Consider the following 11725-nt stretch of genomic DNA (forward strand, 5'->3'; position numbering starts at 1 on the left):
TTTTGCGGTTTTTGAACAATGAATCATTTTATCAATAGTTCGATTTGATTTGATAGATATGGGGATGGAAAAAATTTTTACGTCCCGATTGGAGCTCAGCTGACTTTTGAAAATATAAAAATTCATGAATTTTTAAATAACAATTGTGTAAGATTTTGTATCACTGTTTGTAATCGAGGTTGCACATTTTTTAATGAAATTGAAATAATATATTAAATCATCGAATTAATTTTTGCATTAAAAAATTAATTTTAATGACAAAAAAAATTAAAATTAGTGAAAAACTAGTAGGTTCAAGAGAAATATTTCTGATTCAAAAATAAAATGGTCTCAAAGAGAATTTCAAGATTTTTTCATCTTGAAACTTGTTTATTTAATGGAGAAAAATTATAAAAATTACATAAATTAATTTTTTGTGGATTCTACAAAGAATTAAGGAATTGGTCATTATAATATTTCTCAATCCAAAAAAAAGTTTTTTAAAATAAAGTACAGACTTAGTTATTAAAAAAATAACGTGACTTAGAGTAAACTATAAAATCTAAATTGGATTTCTTGAACAAAAAAAAATCTCAAACACACTTGTCATGGATACGGGTGTAATTGATCTCTCTTATAGAGGTGTTATTACTCGTAATATGCTAGATAATTGAGATAAATAGAGACGTATGCCCGTATGAGTAAATACCAAGGATTGAATTTACTAATGGCCCTCATATCCTTGGACTTGACCACCAGATGCGGGTCAAAATTGTCAATTCAAATGAACAAAAGTATCACTAATAGAATAATTTTTCACCATTAAAAAATATTTTTTATCATTTAATAAATGATTTTTTTATAAACATTATAAAATAAATATTTCTCAATAATTAATCCACATGATACATTAATAAAAATTGGAATAAAATGAAAATATGAAGGGCTCAAGAGATGAAGATGAGCAGGTTTAATTACAGTAAAGTCTGATAGTGGATTACGTGTAACGCGCATGGTAATTAATCAACATTAGCATGCATTACTCGAGTACTCTCAGTGGCGGAGGTTGCGAGTGGGAGGGAGACAGAAGCAGGTGAGTGGCGCGTGGCCGTTAATAGGTAAATTTCGGGAGGGGAGTGATGGGGGTAACTTCGACAACTCGACATCAAGGCGCTTGTCCTCCATGTCCCACTCAGCCGCAGTATGTCCTCGTTGCGAACTAATTAGAGGCTACGAGCCGAGTTTAGTAGGTAGTAAGGCAGCCGCTAGTTGGTAGGCGAAGAGAAACACAGAGAAAGCGAGAGAGAGAGAGAGATTGTCTGTCTGCAACTCGTTAGAGGGTGTCCAAGTGCGATGATATGAGCCTAGACCAGTTGTTGGGTGTCTAAAGCCCTGGCTCTGTAGCCTTGAGAATGATTCCAGGATCGATAACTACTCCGATTAATGGATCTGCTCCTATCGTGTGAATGCCCTGTCTCGATTGCTCTGCCTTCATACTCTGTACTCACTAATCGATAGTCGATGATACAGACAAATCTATATCTGGTCTATTATTATATAATTAATTACATAATTACGAGTTAATTTGTTGTTTTTTTTTTTTTTTTTTTAGTAATGTACTGTAATCTGGTTGAATGAATTATTTCAGGAGTAAAAAATTAATTTCAACAAAAGCTTTAGAGAATAATTAATTTAATTTAATTTGATATTAATGTAATTGTAAAACTCGATATTTAATTAGGTGAAATACGGTAATTACGCTTACATATTACTGAGGAATTCATAGCAAGTGGAGAGGAGTAATGAAATTAAAATTTCATACTTTGTATTGAGAGAAAAGAATTTCATTATTTTATTTAATAAATTAAATTGAAGAGTCAATAAAAATTGTTTAGAAGTTAATATTTGTTGATATTGATATTTGATAAATGATCTTGAATCAACTAAAAAGGCTAGGTTTAAATAAATATTTCGGGATTCAAAAATTTTTTTTCTTGATAAAAATTCGATATTTTAAGAGAAGATAAATGGAAAATCTATTAATTATTGAAATTAATTATTATTACTATAAAAACAACATTTACTATCGAACATCAAACACAATTATTAATGTACACCCACATGAATTATCGTAATTGGAAATATAATAGACACATAAATCGCTGTTGTCAAACGAGCAACTAATAAATCCGCTTGCTCTAACAAGGCTAATTACATTTATTTATTCATTCGATTCAGATTATTGTATCGATTTGCTCTAAATTTTATATCCATGGGATTCAAAAATTTTTAATTCTAAAGCTCATACTTTAAATGGAATCACTAAATTAATTAGTGTTATATAAACAGTGTTAATAATAGAAATTATTTTGATACTAGAGGTCAAAGTTATATTATTCAATGACAAGTATATATATATATATATATATATATATATATATATATATATATATATATATATATATATATATATATATGTGCAGAAAGAAAATTTTTTTCCGTGTAAAAAAAATTATTTACAATTTTTACAATACAAACAATGAATATTATACCGTCCACTTGGTAATTAAAAATGAAATAAATTAACGAAAAATAAAAGAATCTCGAATACGGCGTAACTCGCACTTGAAAAGAGTCATTACGATTCTATGATCAAAGACTAACTAAGATGAAGCGAATAATAAATAGATATCCGACTAATTGCCGTCTCTTTGTACAATGATAGAGCCTTAAAAAAAAAAGAAAAAAAAAAGTTACCCAAACCCGAAACTGAAAGAAGGATAAAAAAAAAGTATAATTGGCGCAGTACAAACAGCGATAAAGTCCCTCGGCTAACACTCATTTGTATATAATATTAATTGAAATCAAACATCCGGCTGTCTCATTGGCATTGGACTCGGTAGAAGTTTTCTATTAAACCTTTTTTTTTTTTATTTGTCCTGCACTTCTATATTTATCCATCCTTGATTATTTTAGTTTTTTTCAAACTACTTTAAGCCGCGGCGGTTTCGATCCGGGTAAAAATGAGGTCCGCGACGACGCCACATGTCGACTGCATCTGTCGAGCCCACAGGCAACTCAATCGTGTTTGCATAATATCCAATTATTCACTACGTATATATTACTGTTGTTATAAGTATTATTATCATCTCAGGTCAATTGAACCACACGGAGATAAATTTATGTTAACTAAGTAAATCGCGGCTATTAATTTCGCAGCTGGACTATCAAACACTAACTGAGTTATGTGAATAATCAACAATAGCAACCGAAGCAGAAATATAGTAGAAGATTGATAAAATATGAATAAAAAATTATTCATAGATTTTTTATTGGACATCTTTAATTTAAATTTTTTTCATTTATTAATGTTATCAATAACAAATAATTAAAGTAGTTCAATTACGAAATAAATAAAATTTTTTTATTAAATTTTCCATAATAAAATTGATTAAAATAAAATACAAAAAAATACTTTTAAATATTTCGCGCCATTATCAAAGAAAAAAAAAAATTCCCGTTGAATAAAAAAATATGTATTTTTCATTGCAGGTGTAAACTTGAAGTTTTTTTAGTATAATTTTAAAAAAATCGAAAAACACCAAACAAAGTAGGTACTGTTACATAAGTTAAGTTGAAAGACCGTTAACAAGCAATCTAACTAATATATGTATGAAATTATGTCGTCAAACATATACCATAATATTATCTATACTTAGATATATGTGTACATCTATATAGATGGAGATGATCGTCAGCAAATTTCGCGCGTTAATTAGATCGACGAGGCGTAAAATAGAGTGTATATGTATATGTATATTGTCGGCCCAAGGGGGCTTTGCATAGATTACGAGTCGCGTCACATAGCGAGTGTATACTTAGCGAAAATATCTCACTGGTATACTGCTATACTCTATGGGCAATAACACAACATTCTAATTAGAATATGCAAAGAGCAATTGCTATTATTGCGGCTTTAGTAATTTAACTCGCGCAAGTAACAGCAGTTTTAGGATGGAAAAAAGCACTTTTATTATTATTTATTTTTTCTACTTTGTTTGTCAACTCCTATGCATTCCGAGTGTCTCATTACTATCCAGAACGATCAACTAATTGCGGTTTGTAATTTAACGGTTGGTAAACCATTCAAGTACACCGTTGACGCTCTTATCATGCTCTAAATAATTGTTTATATATTAATCATTATTTTAAGTATATAATACCGAGTTTTATTGCAGCGACGAGCCACAATTGTTATTATTACTCTCCCAATTTTTTGACAATCTAAATCTATTTTTCATTCAATTGAAATCTGGATATTTTAATTGTATTTATAATATGTAAAATCGCAACAAAAATCAAATATTAAAAATATGTTTTTTATTTAAATTTTCTAAAAATTTTTTTTCATAAGTTTAATTAATTTTTATTTTTCAAAATAAAAAAAAATCAATTAAATACTTTCATACCACAAACAAAAAATAAAAATACAAATAAAATTATAACCAAAAAAATTAAAAAAGCGTTTTAGAATTGCGATGAAAAATGAAAAAGTGGACCGGAAAAATGATTTAGAAAAATTGTAGCCAGCCAATAGCGTCCCGGCGTGTAATAGCTGGTGGTCAATTAACACGCGGCTGCTGGTACAGTTACGTGACGCGCCTGAAATTGGAGTTTTTGTTTCCAATATCAATTCCAGGTATACGGTGAAGGGTTTTAATTGGTCGCTTGGCCAAAGCCATCCGGGGATTTCTCTGCCTCTCTATCACTTTACTCATTCAATCATTTTCTCATTCACTTACTCACTCACTCACTCATTGAGTTCACTCAGGCTGGGACCATACCATCTACACCTACACCTACACCTCCACCTCACAGAGAACGAATTAAAACAAATAGAGAAGGATGCATATACGTACATAGCGTAGTACATAGTCAGTGCATAAAGCAATCGTTAAACGGTTCATCCACGAGCACGGGCCTGACGACTTCCAACCTCGCGAGACTCAATATGTGCGAATATTTATTATTTTTTTTATTATTCTATTATTTTTTACCCTCGCGAAAATATTTCATTTCCATCATTGACTCGGGGAGAAGAATTGCCGCAGATAAGCGACACCGCAAGTCTCGATTGTGATGGAGATAGTAGAGTTTATTGCGGTACCCGGTCACTGCCGCCTTCAATATATATTTATATAGTGGTTATATATATATATATATATATATATATATATATATATATATATATATATATATATATATATATATATATAACCACTGTATGGTATATAGCTGTGAAAAGTAATTAAATGCCGGTGTTGAGTTTTAGTTGGGAGAAAAATCAAGAAGACACGTACGACAAAAGCTAATCGATTTATAACTTTTACGCTTCCTTTATCCCTTTCATGACTTTTGTACCTTGTTATTGCTTGTATCTTTTTATTGCTTGTTACATTACACTTAAAAATAAATTTCTTGATTCAAGAAAAATTTGACTCGTGTTTCGAGATATTTCATTCGAATTGATCCGATAAATTCAGAAATTGAATCAAAACACACCTATATTTCACTCTATAATTTTTAGGAATGAAGATTAAGATTGATTCAAGATATTACCGACTTATTTAAAAAATACCAACAATTTTTCAAATTTCAATAATTTTTTACGTCAATAAAAAATCTCAAAAATAGTTCAGGATAGATTATAGCAAAAAAATTTGTAATTATTTTTCCAAATTCATTTTATAATTTTAATGAAAAAATTTTTCTTCAATAAAAAATATGAAAATTCTCACAAACGAAATAAGTAATTTTTAGTGACAGAAAATGTAGAATTTCTCTTTGCTAAGAAAAAAAGTTTCAAATTCTTGAATCAACAAGTATTTTTTCAGTCCCGAATACAACAACACCGTAAAAAATTCATTTGAGTAACTTTAGTTTAATATATTTGTAATTTTATTAACACCGAAATTTTAAAATAATTCTGACAATTATTAAAAAAAATAATTTATCAAAATTTTTTCTCAAAGATATTAAGATCGTTCTTTGTAAGGTGATTCCTTCATTGCGTTAAGAATTGATCTAAAAAATGGTTCTAGTTGGTACAGCTCAACAATGTCGGCAAATCCATGAATTATCGCAATAATTCTATCCTTGTTCTCTCTCACGACCTGTTCCATTTTGTTGGGTTTCGACAAAATATTGATAACATCAACAAAATTGGAAACACATTCGAAGGCCTTACTTTTCTCAACTCCCAGCGAGTCAGCTATAGCGAAAATTTTTCCAAAGATCGTATCCTGGTAAATTCGGATCTGGTTAATCACTTTTTGAGCTGTCGAAACGATTTGAGCCTCGTTCAGGTTTGCCAAGTCTTTAAGCGTGTAGGTCTCTATAGCAGTTGCGATTTGGCTCATCATCATATTAAGATCTTCTCCATTCATGTTCAACTCGTTTCTAATCTGATTTAATTTCACCAACACTTGACCTTGACTCATGGAGGAGAGCTCTCGGATTATTTGCTCGAGGTCCAAGCTTTTGATGAACTTGTTAATTGCTACAACGAGTTCATCGTTCTTTTGCTCCGACAAACGATTATTATTGTTGACGGGATTAGCCGCGAGAGCACCACCGCATGCCTGCTTTTAGATTCATTTATTGGTTATTTATCAACTAATCAATAAATTATATTTTATTATTAATTTATCACAATTATCTTTTGCTTAAACATTAATAATAAAAAAAAATTAAAAAAATTTAGCTTACTTGCAGAATAAAAGTTACGAGAATCAAAGGCAATAGCAACGTCATTTTAATATAATTTCAGAACTAATTTAAATAATAAGCTACTGCACTGGACTGAACTCACTGCTTGCTGCTGTGTAAATGATTTTTACAGAGATACAAGACGAAAAATTAAATAATGTTTATTAATTACTCGCTTCACGTGTCACCAATTTTACTTAAAATTTATTCGTTTGAGTGGTTGGAAATAAATCACTGAAAAAAATTACGGTTATAAATAACTGAATAAACAGTTTATTAAGCAATTCTTTGTTTGATTTAACTTGAAACTTTTCATTAAAATTTGTTTTAAAATTTCAAAATCCTAAATTTTCAATAATGAAAATATTTAATCACTTTAATGAATAATAAATCAGGTTATTATTTTTTTAATTTTAATTCTTGTCTTCAAAAAAAATTATCCATCGAAAAATATAAATTCGATACGAAATTAAAAACCAATTTCATAATAAACTGATTGATTTATAAGCGATTGGCATATTTTTATCCAAGTATTTACAAATCCACCAAACCAAGTAAAACGAGATGAAAAATCCATCTAAGTAGTTTCCTCGAACGGATATCGCTTGCAAACTCTGTCTATTGCGAGAATTTTACGAGCTAGCAGGTGTCTCAGCCTGCCAATATTTGTTTGCAGTACGGTAATTTGCTTTACTCCATTTCTCAAGAGACACTAAAAAAAATAGCAACCAATAAAATTAGACCGCGACTTGCGACAGACATAAAAAGAGTTTAAAAGTGACAACATCCTGCGCTGGCAATAAATTTCCTTTTCAAGCTAACCGGAAAAATCTATTTCTCATCATCCATTGCATCAAGGAAGCAACAAATCAAACAAATGACTAATGGTATTGGTGAAAGCTGCAAAAACCTTTCCAACTTTGAGTCTTGTGTCAAATATGTACTCAGACCCGAAGCGATCGAAATTAACAGTGATGCAAATGTTATACTTTCTGTTCCTATCTCTCTCCCTCTTCCTAGCAGGTATTGGGTGTAGTATTTAGCAGTTGGGCCGGGAAACTGGTGCTAGTATATACGTGGTACTTTGGCAAATGTTCTTGTCGGAAAACTAACGGTGAAGTTAAGCCATGGATCACTAAGAGAAGGTCCCGTGGGAATCTCTTGGGCTCAACTTCAGGATAGATTGCATTAGAGCTCCCTGGACAGGCCCAGGCGATTAGATTCCTCTGAATCTTACATTTAAACAAGAAAAATTAATTTTTCCATTACCATGTCGAGATATAAACTGTAAGTTGAATGCACACTGAGAAAAAAAAATACTTTGTTGGAAAAAAATCTTCTTAAAATGATTTTAACAAAATTTTTACGGTATCAGGATTTTTGATCCCCCGATAAAATATCCCCAAAATAAATATCTTCGGCAGAACATCTCCGGAAAAAATATCCCTGAGACTAATTATCACTGCGACAGAATATTTAAATACATAAATAATTTTTTTGAGATCATTAATGTCGAATAAACACACACAAAATGCTACCCATTATTAAAAATTTGAAAAAAAATATTTCCGGTATGATAATATTTCTGAAACTCATTAATAACTTTCATTAGACGTCAAAGAAACTGCAAAAAAAAATTGAAGTGTATAACTTCACCGAAAGCCACCCTTCTCATCCCTTATGGGCTATTTTTTTTGTGGGTATTTTGACTTGATTCAAAAATTACATAAATAAAAAATTAATCCATGATAAAAAATAACATCAATAATACCTAAAAATTCTCCGATATTTAATTGCATGACTAAGATTTTATTTTATTTTTATAAAACGGATTTTTAAATTAAATTAAATCCAGATAAAGTACACAATAATCTTCTGAAATGAAAATAACAAAATGATTTTAAAGATAATAGATAGGCTAAAAAAAAATTTATTTTCAAATTGAAGGAAAAAAAAAACTATCCACACTTAGTATATCTGTATCTTAAGAATAACAGTCAAGCTGGCGACAAATAAAAGCACTCAACGCTAGCAGCTTTATCCTTATACAACTGTCAGCCGCCTTAACAGCATCCAGTTTTCACTACTGTGTCTAAACTTTTTCATTCTTATCCCTATTATCATTATTGTAGCTCAATATAATTAATTATTTAATTTTGCAAATTAAAATATTCATAATTTAATATTTATAATCGACAAATTAAATAATTGAATTGTTTTTTGTATAATGACCTTCTTATTATGAAAGTTTAAATTTAATTAAGATGAAAGCTGTTTAAATATTTAATTTTAATACATTAAATTAATAAAGCGGTAACTGATGGTGAATAACAACGTGGACGTTTAATATGTAATATAATTTTAGTTGAATTTTAAATTGAGTTTTAATTGAGTTTACAGGAATAAATATTTAATTATTGCATAAAGAATGATAATTTTTCATTTTCAATTAAATTATACATGTATATTTATGTTTAATAATTATTATTATGATGAAATATATAACTCTTGGCTTGATATTTAACTGAAGTTTAATTTATAATCCATTTTATACACGTTACAGTTATATAAATTAAATCACCAAATTTATAATTAATGGTGAATTAATTCATATTAAAATTGTCGGTACGTTCATTTAATTATCCGGTTTTAATTATGTATTTGCTTGTATGACCAGACGCTAATCAGACATTGAACCATAAAAAAGTATTTTATATTCGAAATTAGTACGTTTTATTCAACTAAAAATATTATTTGAATCAACTCAGGTCGTCGTTATTGGGTTGATAATTTTTTTTTCTTTTTTTTCCAAAGTAATAAATAATTTTTTTAGGTTCTCGTGATGCTATTCTGGATAGTAGCAACCTTCAATAATATTTAAGACTGTTTCAATTAAACTGTACGCACAAAAAACAAATTTCTTGCCCCAAGAAAATTTTAAGGAAAACTAAAGTTATTTTAGAGCAAGAAAAAATTTTCATGGCTCGAAAAACTTTGACAATAATTTTTTTTTTCAGTGTACATAAATTAGTCTTCAGACTCTGAATAAACATATTCAGAGTCTGAAGACTTCTTAAATTAAAATTGCAATATTTACCGATCATAAATTAAAATAATAAAAAAAAAATTAACGATTAATCTGAAAAATTTGACATTATGATTCAAAGTCAGAAAAATTCGAATTTCTGTAAAATTGATAAACAATCATAAAAAAAAAAAAAATTAAGTTTCAAGTTGACTCACCACTCAGCATTTCCTTGCAAGCCTAAAACATAAAAAATAAATTTCCATTTTTTATTACTTCCAAAATCATAAAATAATGCGAAAAAATTACAGGTAGTTGGAATTAATAAATGACAAATTAAACAATCATTTTATTGTTATTATTGCGACGTTTTGACTCTTTATGAGTGGTGAGCCTGATGAGGACTCAATAAAGAGTCAAAACGTCGCAATAATAACAATAACATGATTGTTTAATTTGTCATTTATTTTTGTTATCAAAAATAGTTCTATTATAAATGTATATTTTATTCACCTTGATGATTCAGCTCGACAAACTTTTTAGCACTTGATGTAATTTAATTGAAAAATCTTGAAATAATCCAATGGGAAAATCTTGAAGTAATCCAATTAGAAAATCTTGATGTATCCAAACTATTTAATGGGCACTTTTCACTTTACACACTTATTACTTATTATTAATTGCAAATTAAACAACAACTTTATGAGCTTGAAATTATCAGACATCTGTTCAATTTTTAATTATGATAATATTTAACAAATAGATTGGTGCAAAAAAAATATATTATAAAAATTACAGGAGTTTTAATTTATTTTTTTATTTTTAGGTGAAAATTGTGGACTAAAATTGAGAGACCTAGTTAATTATTCACAAAAAAATTTGAAGAATGGTCAGGTGTCATAACACTAAAGTTAGCTGTCAGCTGTTGATTTTAAAAATTTTTTTAACAAATCAATTACAATAAAAAAATGCTTCCCAAAATTTTCATTTATAATATTTATCAATTTTCACATGTGAAACTTTTTAATATTTTTTTTATAATTAAATTACTATAAAATTCTAAAAAATTTTTAATAATTGTCAACTTCAGTGTCATCAGATGTCTGCTAATTTTAATGTCATTAAAAATTTGTTTTTTTAAGAAAACTTTTAAAAAACTATCAAATTTCTGCTTCTTTAAATTATGAAAACTTCACAAAAACACATGATATTAAATTTAGCTGTCACTTCACTTTTTTTTTTATTTTTTTTTAATAAATAAATTATAGCAAAAAAAAATTATTAAAAAAATGACCTTGTAAAAATTTAATAAAATAAAAAATGAAATTTTTTAAAAATTTTCATCTAAATTATGTCATAAAAAACACTCAAAATATTTATCAACTGACACCAACAATGTACACCATCGCCAACTTATTCACAATTTACTCACTAACCTCAACAATAAATAACTACTTCACAAAAACAGATTTAAAATTTTATTATTCACTCATTTTAGGTTCTTGATGTAATCCAAATAGAAAATCTTGATCTATCCTGATTAATCTGAAACAAATTCGAAACAGCGAAGAGTCTGACATGAGCCGGCATTGAGCAGTGCATCAACTCTCTAATTTCCACTAACTAATTCACATAATATTTTATTATTAATAGATATTTTCCCGCTAATTTATATAAAATAAAATTATTTAGCTGATAACAATGTTATTTATACCGAAATTACACATTAATCCGACATAAAAACTTCCTTTGTCTACAAATTCCGAGAAGCAACGACCGTTACACTTTTTCCCTCCTTTTTATGCCGTGTGAATAGAAAATGGCGGCTGTAATTCTCAAAACGCGCAGTAGCTTATGCGCGGCAACGTTCGAGGCGCTGATTGGCTGAAAGGAAAAATTCAAATTTCTATTAAAGTTGCATTTACGATTCAAACTTACTTTAAATGAAAATTA

The 11725-nt window shown here is 28.6% G+C and overlaps 1 protein-coding gene across 1 annotated transcript in view; it reads right to left on the reverse strand.

Annotated features, from left to right (window-relative positions):
• LOC141528757 (LIM domain only protein 3) overlaps positions 1-11524 on the reverse strand; it is an 86274-nt gene extending 74750 nt beyond the window's left edge. Inside the window, exons 1-2 of the mRNA XM_074244971.1 lie at positions 10286-11524; positions 9991-10012 (exon numbers count right to left, since the gene is read on the reverse strand). The gene's annotated coding sequence lies outside the window, so the exon portion shown is untranslated. The remainder of the gene's footprint in view (positions 1-9990; positions 10013-10285) is intronic.
• Positions 11525-11725: the final 201 nt, after the last annotated feature.

The sequence above is a fragment of the Cotesia typhae genome, unplaced genomic scaffold (genome assembly GCF_013202065.1).
Source record: "Cotesia typhae breed Kobodo isofemale line unplaced genomic scaffold, CoteBio_Ctyphae contig_44, whole genome shotgun sequence".
Taxonomy (NCBI): domain Eukaryota; kingdom Metazoa; phylum Arthropoda; class Insecta; order Hymenoptera; family Braconidae; genus Cotesia; species Cotesia typhae.